This window comes from Brachycentrus maculatus, unplaced genomic scaffold, assembly GCF_059751285.1.
Source record: "Brachycentrus maculatus isolate JH-2025_06_01 unplaced genomic scaffold, ASM5975128v1 h1tg000386l, whole genome shotgun sequence".
Classification (NCBI taxonomy): domain Eukaryota; kingdom Metazoa; phylum Arthropoda; class Insecta; order Trichoptera; family Brachycentridae; genus Brachycentrus; species Brachycentrus maculatus.
Window position 1 is genome coordinate 1,463,303 of NW_028281135.1, and position 12,099 is coordinate 1,475,401.

General features: G+C 33.5%; 11 non-coding genes across 11 annotated transcripts; all 11 read right to left on the bottom strand.

Moving 5' to 3' along the window:
- Positions 1 to 708: 708 nt before the first annotated feature.
- On the bottom strand, positions 709 to 829 carry LOC148303145 (5S ribosomal RNA). The gene has a single exon (XR_015838524.1). It is a non-coding gene; the product is annotated as a 5S ribosomal RNA (ribosomal RNA).
- A 116-nt stretch (positions 830 to 945) lies between these two features.
- On the bottom strand, positions 946 to 1,064 carry LOC148303146 (5S ribosomal RNA). The gene has a single exon (XR_015838527.1). It is a non-coding gene; the product is annotated as a 5S ribosomal RNA (ribosomal RNA).
- Positions 1,065 to 1,181: 117 nt separating this feature from the next.
- On the bottom strand, positions 1,182 to 1,300 carry LOC148303147 (5S ribosomal RNA). The gene has a single exon (XR_015838528.1). It is a non-coding gene; the product is annotated as a 5S ribosomal RNA (ribosomal RNA).
- Positions 1,301 to 1,416: 116 nt separating this feature from the next.
- On the bottom strand, positions 1,417 to 1,537 carry LOC148303148 (5S ribosomal RNA). The gene has a single exon (XR_015838525.1). It is a non-coding gene; the product is annotated as a 5S ribosomal RNA (ribosomal RNA).
- A 116-nt stretch (positions 1,538 to 1,653) lies between these two features.
- LOC148303149 (5S ribosomal RNA) lies at positions 1,654 to 1,772 on the bottom strand. The gene has a single exon (XR_015838529.1). It is a non-coding gene; the product is annotated as a 5S ribosomal RNA (ribosomal RNA).
- A 120-nt stretch (positions 1,773 to 1,892) lies between these two features.
- LOC148303150 (5S ribosomal RNA) lies at positions 1,893 to 2,013 on the bottom strand. The gene has a single exon (XR_015838526.1). It is a non-coding gene; the product is annotated as a 5S ribosomal RNA (ribosomal RNA).
- Positions 2,014 to 2,129: 116 nt separating this feature from the next.
- Positions 2,130 to 2,248, bottom strand: LOC148303151 (5S ribosomal RNA). Its single transcript, XR_015838530.1, has one exon. It is a non-coding gene; the product is annotated as a 5S ribosomal RNA (ribosomal RNA).
- Positions 2,249 to 2,366: 118 nt separating this feature from the next.
- LOC148303152 (5S ribosomal RNA) lies at positions 2,367 to 2,485 on the bottom strand. The gene has a single exon (XR_015838520.1). It is a non-coding gene; the product is annotated as a 5S ribosomal RNA (ribosomal RNA).
- Positions 2,486 to 2,601: 116 nt separating this feature from the next.
- LOC148303153 (5S ribosomal RNA) lies at positions 2,602 to 2,720 on the bottom strand. The gene has a single exon (XR_015838523.1). It is a non-coding gene; the product is annotated as a 5S ribosomal RNA (ribosomal RNA).
- Positions 2,721 to 2,840: 120 nt separating this feature from the next.
- Positions 2,841 to 2,959, bottom strand: LOC148303154 (5S ribosomal RNA). Its single transcript, XR_015838522.1, has one exon. It is a non-coding gene; the product is annotated as a 5S ribosomal RNA (ribosomal RNA).
- Positions 2,960 to 3,077: 118 nt separating this feature from the next.
- Positions 3,078 to 3,196, bottom strand: LOC148303155 (5S ribosomal RNA). Its single transcript, XR_015838521.1, has one exon. It is a non-coding gene; the product is annotated as a 5S ribosomal RNA (ribosomal RNA).
- Between the last annotated feature and the right edge of the window lie 8,903 nt (positions 3,197 to 12,099).

The following is a 12,099-nucleotide window of genomic DNA, read 5'->3' on the forward strand; positions in this document are numbered from 1 at the left end:
TTACTTGAAAATTTGTAAACAAACCATTTAAGAAAGTAAATGGTACGTTTCCAAAGATAAATATTCTAAAAATTAAAAATAATCAGATATGGATAAATGTTCATTAAATTCTTGTTTTAATATTATGTATTTCCATTTGACAGTTATAATTCTAAAAGGATGTATTAAAAATAGGGTAGTATTGAAAAGTTTTCTTTTCACTTAATTTATATTTTTATAACATGTACAAGTACATACTTCCAATGATTAAATTTTGTGAAATTGAGAAAAATTTCAAGGGGATTAACCCCTCGACTAATGACAATTTAAATTAATAACTCGACACTGGCTAGAACCTACAACACTCAAGATGGGTGAAAACCATTAAAAAGCAGAAGAAAATTTATGTTATAAGATAAGCATAAAGTCGGAAAGGATTTTTTTTCTTTTTCTTAAGCAGTCATTAAGTGAAAAATAAAATTATAAAAAAAAAACATTAGCCAAGAATTGACCACGCCTAATGTGGCGGTGATCGGACAATAACCGGTGCATTTATTATGGTACAGTCGTTGGCGAGCAACGACAGATGATGTAAAATGTAACATATTATGTAGTAAATAAAGGTAAAAAATAAAATAATCAAGAAAAACGTGTGTGTCTGTTGTTGAAATATGTATATTCAACAAATTGTGACAAAGTACATAGAGCAATTACGACAAAAATAAAAGGGGCCAACGGCACGCGGTGTTCCCAAGCGGTCACCCATCCAAGTACTGACCGCGCCCAATGTTGCTTTTAACTTCGGTGATCGGACGAGAACCGGTGCATTCAACATGGTATGGTCGTTGGCGAAGGGTGTGAGATATTTTTATAACAAGTGTGGTTTATCATGCAAAAATATTTTTAAAAAAAAGGTCTATGTATTTACAGTCAAAGTACATAGAGCAATTATGGCAAAAAGAAAGGGGCCAACGGCACGCGGTGTTCCCAAGCGGTCACCCATCCAAGTACTGACCGCGCCCAATGTTGCTTAACTTCGGTGATCGGACGAGAACCGGTGCATTCAACATGGTATGGTCGTTGGCGAAGAATGTGAGATATTTTTATATGAAATGTGGTTTATCAAGGTAAAAATATTTTAAAAAAAATTGTGTATGTACTTATAGTCAAAGTACACAGAGCAATTATAGCAAAAAGAAAGGGGCCAACGGCACGCGGTGTTCCCAAGCGGTCACCCATCCAAGTACTGACCGCGCCCAATGTTGCTTAACTTCGGTGATCGGACGAGAACCGGTGCATTCAACATGGTATGGTCGTTGGCGAAGGGTGTGAGATATTTTTATAACAAGTGTGGTTTATCATGCAAAAATATTTAAAAAAAAAAGGTCTATGTATTTACAGTCAAAGTACATAGAGCAATTATGGCAAAAAGAAAGGGGCCAACGGCACGCGGTGTTCCCAAGCGGTCACCCATCCAAGTACTGACCGCGCCCAATGTTGCTTTTAACTTCGGTGATCGGACGAGAACCGGTGCATTCAACATGGTATGGTCGTTGGCGAAGGGTGTGAGATATTTTTATAACAAGTGTGGTTTATCATGCAAAAATATTTTTAAAAAAAAGGTCTATGTATTTACAGTCAAAGTACATAGAGCAATTATGGCAAAAAGAAAGGGGCCAACGGCACGCGGTGTTCCCAAGCGGTCACCCATCCAAGTACTGACCGCGCCCAATGTTGCTTAACTTCGGTGATCGGACGAGAACCGGTGCATTCAACATGGTATGGTCGTTGGCGAAGAATGTGAGATATTTTTATATGAAATGTGGTTTATCAAGGTAAAAATATAAAAATAAAAAAAATTGTGTATGTACTTATAGTCAAAGTACACAGAGCAATTATAGCAAAAAGAAAGAGGCCAACGGCACGCGGTGTTCCCAAGCGGTCACCCATCCAAGTACTGACCGCGCCCAATGTTGCTTTTAACTTCGGTGATCGGACGAGAACCGGTGCATTCAACATGGTATGGTCGTTGGCGAAGGGTGTGAGATATTTTTATAACAAGTGTGGTTTATCATGCAAAAATATTTAAAAAAAAAAGGTCTATGTATTTACAGTCAAAGTACATAGAGCAATTATGGCAAAAAGAAAGGGGCCAACGGCACGCGGTGTTCCCAAGCGGTCACCCATCCAAGTACTGACCGCGCCCAATGTTGCTTAACTTCGGTGATCGGACGAGAACCGGTGCATTCAACATGGTATGGTCGTTGGCGAAGAATGTGAGATATTTTTATATGAAATGTGGTTTATCAAGGTAAAAATATTTAAAAAAAAAATAGTGCATGTATTTATAGTCAAAGTACACAGAGCAATTATAGCAAAAGGAGAGGGGCCAACGGCACGCGGTGTTCCCAAGCGGTCACCCATCCAAGTACTGACCGCGCCCAATGTTGCTTAACTTCGGTGATCGGATGAGAACCGGTGCGTTCAACATGGTATGGTCGTTGGCGAAGGGTGTGAGATATTTTTATATGAAATGTGGTTTATCAAGGTAAAAATATTAAAAAAAAATTGTGTATGTACTTATAGTCAAAGTACACAGAGCAATTATAGCAAAAAGAAAGGGGCCAACGGCACGCGGTGTTCCCAAGCGGTCACCCATCCAAGTACTGACCGCGCCCAATGTTGCTTAACTTCGGTGATCGGACGAGAACCGGTGCATTAAACATGGTATGGTCGTTGGCGAAGGGTGTGAGATATTTTTATATGAAATGTGGTTTATCAAGGTAAAAATATAAAAATAAAAAAAATTGTGTATGTACTTATAGTCAAAGTACACAGAGCAATTATAGCAAAAAGAAAGAGGCCAACGGCACGCGGTGTTCCCAAGCGGTCACCCATCCAAGTACTGACCGCGCCCAATGTTGCTTAACTCCGGTGATCGGACGAGAACCGGTGCATTCAACATGGTATGGTCGTTGGCGAAGAGCGTGAGATATTTTTATATGAAATGTGGTTTATCAAGGTAAAAATATTTTTAAAAAAAATAGTGTATTTACTTATAGTCAAAGTACACAGAGCAATTATAGCAAAAAGAAAGAGGCCAACGGCACGCGGTGTTCCCAAGCGGTCACCCATCCAAGTACTGACCGCGCCCAATGTTGCTTAACTTCGGTGATCGGACGAGAACCGGTGCATTCAACATGGTATGGTCGTTGGCGAAAGTGAGTGAGATAATTTTATAACAAATATAATAAATCAAGCAAAAATATTTAAATTAAAATAAAATAAAATGTAGCACGTCGCAAAAAAGAGAAAAAAAATTCATTAAACTTTGAAAAAATCATTCATTTAACAATTCGTAACAATAATTTCGAGTTTCCTACATTTCACGCACGCACTTACTGCGTGCAGAGAGGTATAAAGAAGGGGACGGGTGAATTATTTTTCACTTTACAAAAGAATTTAAAAAAAGATACCTATTCCTGAAATTCTGAATTTTTAAAAAGTTTTATTCTGAGTTTTAAACTAAAAATCCTTTTCAGTTAATTTTTATTTTTATTTTATTGGAAGGAAAAACAACAGTTACAATTTATGATAAATAAGAATACAAAAAAAAATCATGACTACCAATTACAGTTCTTCACACCTATGCATAAGAAAAGTCTATATATAAGAAGAGACGTGAGACAAGGATGGGATGAAGAGAAAAGGAGATGACAGTGATAGGAAAAGAAGAAAAGGAAAGGACTGGGAATAGAATTACCCTTTTAGGTTTATAAGATTTCGAACAATTTAGCTTTAAAGTTTGAAAGATTGGAGTAAAACATATCAAGGTGGGTACAACATTCATTGAATTTCCCACAACTTCGATAAATAAAGGAATTTTTCAAATAGTTATTTGATGGTGATGGATTATTGTTTAAGTATATTTTTTCAAGTTTTTAAAGCGACATCATGTGGAACTTATCTACCGTGTAAATAACGACTTCAGCGTACATGAAAATATATATAAATATGAATATATTTTTTAAAAACCTAATAATAACATTGAAATACTGATTCATACATTCTTCGCCACATAACACATCATTCTACAGTAATTTCTTCTCTGTCCAAGCGGCCAGACTGTGGAATGAATTACCTCTCCTTGTAAAAAATGCTCCCTGTCTAATAACTTTTAAGAAACGTCTGAGACATTACTACCTATCATTAGAATCCTAACTGTCCATCAAACCTCATCCCTTAGTTTTTCCCTCTACTTCCTTCCTTAAACTCCCTTTTCCCTTTACCTTCCTTATTATCATCAATTTGTAATTTATATATTTTTTTAATGTTCAAGTACTATCTACCCTCTGATTGCAAACGGCTATATAAGGTTTTAAACGTTTTGACTATTATCACTAGTCTGTTTTTGGTTATTTGGAAGATATTGCTTTTTAGCAAAAAGCCCGCCAATGTACTTTTTTTTCTGTACATGAAGTAAAAATAAATAAATTATGAGCCCTGTTTCTTTGGTAGCATGTATTTAAGTTGTATATGAATCGGTATGTTTATCTTTAACGTGAACAGTTAACACAATTGTCAAATAATTTTGCCGCCCTGACATTAAAATATGAGTTATGTTCGGATTAAAATAAAAATATAACGCTTTCATCCGCAAACCCACAATTGATAGGTTATCAGGGATATTCAGTTTAAAATGTGCGCCAAAATATCACCTGACGGTGGAAAATTGAACCTTCTGTTCAGCAACGCCATCTAACGGTGGAAAACGCAACTGTGAGCTGTTCTCTGGGTTAGCCAATGCTAATATTAAGAGGCAATGCGTAGAAAAATACAATCAAATGTACTTGGGTGTAAAAAATACAAAAGGATTAATTTGATTTTTTTGTAAAGTGTCGATTGTTGGTATGAGTACGTATCGAAATGAGGATGGGTGGAGAAATCCCATCTAGGAATGTAGGATATTTTTGGATGGTTATGTAACAAGAGTAGAAAGGTTTATTTCTTTGGATTGTGAGCGTTGGAACGGATTGTGTTTTTTCTGTTTGTGAGCGCGTTTTCTCGGTAGGATATCGTTGGTATTTTTCCGTTTTGGTACGGGCCTTATCGTCCAGCTGTCAGAGCCGATTCTGCGCACTGGATCGCCCAGGGCGAGGAACGAATTTTGTTTTGTTTTCAAACTGAAACTATGTAGACGCGGTCTACCTGTCATGGCGCCGCGGTGAGTTCTTTGGTTATGTGTCGGACTAGCCGAATGTCCGGACAGCGCCTGCATGAATGAAAACGGGGTGTCGGACAGTCGTAGTGAGTGCAGTGATAATCGTCTGAGTTATGGCCGTGGCGGGAAAGAATGCGAAAAATGCTCTTTCGACGGAAGACAGTTCCGAGAGCGAGAACGATACGGAACCCGCGAAGGTATTTGTGCGGAAAATATCCACCAACAAAAGTGCTAATGGACTGGTGAGAACTTCCTACAATTTAAACAACATCATTTTATCATTTTTATGTCAGTAGATTGTTCTACCATGCAGGTTTTTTCTATAAACACACTTACACCATAGCATGAAATTCATGAAATTCTACTAGCTGGTACCTACCTTATAAAAAAACATCGATAGCATAACAACATATATTTATCGGTAACAATAATATGCGATAATCGCTACCTATCTTTCTAAAAATATTAAATAAATCATTTTACAAATCCGTAAAGAGAAAATACGAGATTTAACGATCAATTACAGATAAAAAATAATATTCAAGAAAAATCAACAAAAATATGAATAATATTGCAAAAGTATAATTTTTTTTCAAAAATTAATCAAAATTTGTTTGTACCATAGTTATGATACATCGCTCACTCCTTTCAACAACGTCATGTATAAAAAATCGTCAATATTCAGTTGTGCATGTATTCGGAATGCCCAGAAAATGTACTATATCCCAGCAAAACCGGCATATTTCTAACTTAATATCTACCCGCTACAGGGCAGAAAGTGTTATTTTTGCATTTTTAAGAAAAGGTAATGTTTAATTTAAAAAAAAATATAAGTACTAAATAATTTTCAAATGTAGAAAAACATTCAGGTTTTACCTAAAAGATGTGTTGCACAGTAAAAAGTTCAATAAGCGGCTTCAATATTTATTTTTAATACATTTCATTATATTTTTAAACTTTAAAAACGATCTCCTGAAAAATCAAGTTTTTTGATATATGACGTTGTTGAAAAGAGTGAGCGACATGTGTTCTAAAATGCATAAATACGCAAATATTAATATGTATTATGTTTTTTTTTTTACCATAAAAACATTTTACGGTATTTTTCAATAAGACGTATTTTTGTAAAATTATTTGAAAATAATGGATTACGCTGTAAAATACGATTGATTGAGTTGGTAGCATTGACGAATGAATGAATTATTTCCCAAAAAAAAATCGTCATTTTATAGTTTGTCTCCAGGTCACGCCAAGTTTAAACCTTCAAATCACGTTATCTTTCTGCAGCATCCATGAATTTTTTGGTCTTCCTCTGGTTATTTTTCAAGGAATATCCATGGCTATTAATTAAATATTCACTCTGATGTTTTGATCAACTTTATTAAAACACTTCTTCAATCTATCATCCGCACCCGATGGTGCATAAGGCACTGCATTATATGAATGCAGTGTTATCTAGATCGTTAACACATGAAGGAAAGGTGAACAGCCCTCCGATTCAGGTACCAGTCCAGGGTAATATTGAATATCCAGGGTTACTGGTAACTCGATGTATTCCCGGCAGGATGAGGTAGGAGTACGCAAATGCAAGAAATTTAACTACAAAAATGAATGGCCGAATATAAAAAATGGCTAGTTGAATGCCTTCAATGCATTTAGTTAGACATTTTTTTATTCCGTCGCTAACGCCCAAAAATTGGTATTTTTCATAAAATTGATAAATTCCAAATATCGCTCACTCCTTTCAACCAAGTCAAAAATCAAAAAACGTAAATTTTCAGTTGTGCATGTTTTTGGAATGTCCTAAAAATGTACTATATTCCAGCAAAAGCAGCATATTTTAAACTTAATATTTACCCGCTGCAGGGCAGAAAGTGTTATTTTTGCATTTTGAAGGAAAGGTATTGTTTATTTATTTTTTCAAATAAACTAAATATTTTTCGAATGGAGAAAAAACCTTCAGGTTTTACCTAAAAAGTTCTGTTGCACAGTAAAAAGTTCAATAAGAGGCTTGATATTTATGTTTAATACATTTTATTATATTTTTAAACTTTAAAACGATCTCCTGAAAAATTAAGTTTTTTGATATGTGACGTTGTTGAAAGGAGTGAGCGATATTCCAAAAATTATTGTAACATTCGGGCATTCATTGTCATACTTAAATTTTTTGCATTTGCACCCTCCCTACCTCGTCCTGCCGGGAATACATCGAGTAAACAAACCCCTGTTTATTCGGTATATCAAAACATTGTTCTAGGTAAATCCTGAATAAATACTTCTTATTTTTCTTATTCTAGATCCTAGGGATCTGTTTGTACCCCCGCATGTCGCTCTTGGGATGTTGACTCCCAGCTGTCTTTCCACCTATTCGGAGGTCTGCCTGGGGGTCTGCGTCCTTTAGGGTTTCCTTGAAGGGCGATACGTGGAAGTCTGTCTTCTGACATTCTGTTTATATGTTCATTCCAGTATCGCCTTCGTTGTCGTCCCCATCTAACGATGTCCTCCGTCTTACACATGCTCCGGATGTCGGTATTTCTTACTCAGTCTCTCAATGTGTTTCCAGTTATGGATCGGAGAGTCTTCATCTCGGAGGTTCGAAGTCGAGATTTTGTTCTGAAAGTATCTGCTCTTGCCTCAATCCCATAAGTGGCTATTGGTCAAACACATGTTTTGTATATTTTTATTTTATCTCTATTATCATGTGTACTAAATAAATATATAATAAATACTGAAAATCTGTAAATTTCGCTGATGCATTTCAGTTTTAGTTAATATATTACGATAAGTTTATCTAAACTGTAACGAGGAGGTGCAGTGTAATAATAATTGGTACGCATTTTTATAATCTAAATCTCCTAATCTAACTAAAGGATCAATTGACGGGCGTTATGCAGATGGCAACCAGTCCACATTTTCCTCGATTAAATCCTTTTTATCCTTACCCATATATATTTAAAAAAAAAAAAAAAGAAATATTTGTCATATTATTTTTTGACATCTCATCAAAGATGAAGAAGAATATGGAAGTCTGGGCATTTACAGATCTGACGACCGTCATAGGCTGGTATAAGTGATCACTTTACACACGTGTAACATTCACCAATTCTACCCATTATTGTCAACCACACTAGCCGAATTCTTGGAAGTTCTATATGTATGAACCAATTAATATACCTTGTTCTTGAATCACTAGAGACAGATAATCCAGATTTGTGAATAAGTATTTGGAAACACTCAAAATGTTGTAAAAAGAAATATTTGTATTTTGTATATTGAAAACATATTTAACTTTGTGGTATGGTAATAATATAACACTCTCCTTGTCATTCATCGTACAGTTTTTTATTTTATTTTTTTGGATAAATATAATGTCAGACCGTAATAATGTCATTTTAATGACCTAATGATGGAACCTGTCCGCCTCCGTAGTGTAATGGTCAGCACGCTCGGCTACCGTTCTAGAGGTCCCGGGTTCGATTCCCAGGGGGGGTCAAATAAATATAAGTGATTTTTTTCACTGTAATATTTATTCAATATTACCCTGGACTGGTACCTGAAGCGGAGGGCTGATCACCTTTCCTTCATGTGCAAACGATCAAGATAACACTGCGTTTATATGAAGCAGTGCCCTATGCACCATTGGGGTGCGGTAAGGGATTATTATTATGATGGAATAATTATTCCGGAACCAGTAGTCACGAATTAGTTATTAATTGCATTAAAGTGGTATTACACAAAGTGAACGATGAATGATAAGGAGAGTGTTATATATAATGAATATTTGTGTTTTTATTATTTATAAAAATACTTCAATTTTAAACTGGGACACCCCTGGGAATCGAACTCGGGACCTCCAGCACGGTGGTGGACCATATGGGCCCACACTCCACTCGTTATTGTGGACTGGTACCTTACTGCATAACTTCAACCAATTGTCATAAACCAACCTCATATAATAAGTACAATAAATCATTATCTGACATCCCAGCATAATGTCGCAATGTTCGTTCGTTCGCCAACCCGACGTTTTCGTTTTGCTACCGTCTAATATCTCAATGAGTTAACTAAGTCGAATGAAATTTTCAAAAAAAGAAAGGTGTTAGATTTAAGTTTTGTACTGATTTTTCGTAGTGGAACTGATTTTTATATTATAAAATAAAATGAAAAATCACGTATATTTATCCACATATTTACTTCGATTATATCGCTCGCTCCTTCCAACAACGTCATATATCATAAATCGTCAATTTTCAGTTGTGTATGTTTTCGGAATGCCTAGAAAATGTACTATATCCCAGCAAAAGCGGCATATTTTTAACGTAATATTTACCCGGGCAGAAAGTGTTGTTTTTGCATTTTGAAGAAAAGGTATTGTTTATTTTTTTTTCAAAAATACTTAATCTTTTTCAAATGGAGAAAAAAAACCTTCAGGTTTTTCCTAAAAAGATCTGTTGCACAGCGAAAAGTTCAATAAGTGGCTTGATATTTATTTTCAATACATTTCATTATATTCTTAAACTCTAAAAACGATCTCCTGAAAAATCAAGTTTTTTTTTTATATGACGTTGTTGAAAGGAGTGAGCGATATGTTTATGTGTATTATATAATTTTCCAGACATAAGTATGTGGAAAAAAAAGTAAATAGATGTTATTTTACTATATAAGAAAGGTCTGTCGAGTTAGTTTGGACATGTGGAACGAATGAGTGAGGAAAGAATAGTAAAACAAATAAATGAGGCGAACGTAGTTGAAAATAGAAGCAGGGAAACACCGAGAAAACTGAGCACGATCAAGTGCTTTTCTTGAATTTATCACAGCATATGGAATTACAGTCCCTCGAAGAGAAATATCCCTTCTTCTTCTTTTCGTGTCGTGTCTGTTCCTCCCGACATTGACATCACTTGTAAGATAGTGTCCCTATTTTGGGCAGTCCAAAACAGCTCCTCGACGCTCTGTACTCCTGTCCACTCGCTTATATTATGGAGCCAGGAGATCCACCTTCTTCCAACATCTCTTCGACTCTCGATAACTTCTTTCCATCTCACTAATAGATGTCTCTAGTGAAGTTCTAGTGATTCAATAAAAATGTTTCAATATTGGTTCATATATATATATATATATATATATATATATATATATATATATATATATATATATATATATATATATATATATATATATATATATATATATATATATATATATATATATATATATATATATATATATATATATATATATATATATATATATATATATATATATATATATATATATATATATATATACATATATATATATATATATATATATATATTTATATATATATATATTTATATATATATATATATATATATATATATATATATATATATATATATATATATATATATATATATAGAACTTCCAAAAATTTGAGTAGTGTGGTTGTCAATAATAGGTAGAATTGGTGAATGTTACACGTGTGTAAAGTGATCACTCAAACCAACCTATGACGGTTGTCAGCCCCGTAAATGCCCAGACTTCCATATTCTTCTTCATCTTAAATGATATTTAAATAGGAGATCCACCTTCTTCCAACATCTCTTCGACTCTCGATAACTTCTTTCCATCTCACTAATAGATGTCTCTAGTGAAGTTCTAGTGATTCAATAAAAATGTTTCAATATTGGTTCATATATATATATATATACATATATATAGATATATATATATATATATATATATATATATATATATATATATATATATATATATATATAAATATATATATATATATATATAAATATAAATATATATATATATATATATATAAATATATATATATATATATATATATATATATATATATATATATATATATATATATATATATATATATATATATATATATATATGTATATATATATATATATATATATATATATATATATATATATATATATATATATATATATATATATAGAACTTCCAAAAATTTGAGTAGTGTGGTTGTCAATAATAGGTAGAATTGGTGAATGTTACACGTGTGTAAAGTGATCACTTAAACCAGCCTGTGACGGTCGTCAGCCCCGTAAATGCCCAGACTTCCATATTCTTCGTCATCTTAAATGATATTTAAAAAAATATATATAAAAAAATATATTATTGAGAGAAATAAAAGGCTTTGTTTTTTGACATTTGACATTTTATCTCAGTCTTCTACATCCTTCATTCTTATCCTCATGATCAAATAATGGCAGTTGTGGGTTAAACGCAGACGAATAACTGGCGAACGAATGTCGATCCAATGCGATGCGATAGGGCGCTATGCCCATGACGTATACAGACGTCATCTCTCTTTCATACCGGTGCATTATCATTCACTTTTGTTATGATGACTAGCTAATTTAAAAAGATTATATTTATTTATGTCATAATCCATTATAGTCATTTATTCATTAACCCATATCGCTCACTCCTTTCAAGAACGTCATAAATCAAAAATTGACAATTTACAGAAGTGCATGTTTTCGGAATACCCAGATAATGTACTATATCTCAGCAAAAGAGGCATATTTTTAACTTAATATTTACCCGATACAGGGCAGAAAGTGTTGTTTTTGCATTTTGAAGAAAAGGTATTATTTAATTATTTTTTTAAAAACACTCAATATTTTTCGAATGTAGAATAAAACTTCAGGTTTTACCTAAAAAGATCTGTTGCATTTTAAAAAGTTTAATAAGTGGCTTGGTAATTTTTAAAATACATTGCATTATATTTTTAAACTTTAAAAACGTTCTCCTGAAAAATCAAGTTTTTTGATTTATGACGTTCTTGAAAGGAGTGGGCGATATGTCAAATTTGATAAACGGAACGTGCTGATATATATATATATATATATATATATATATATATA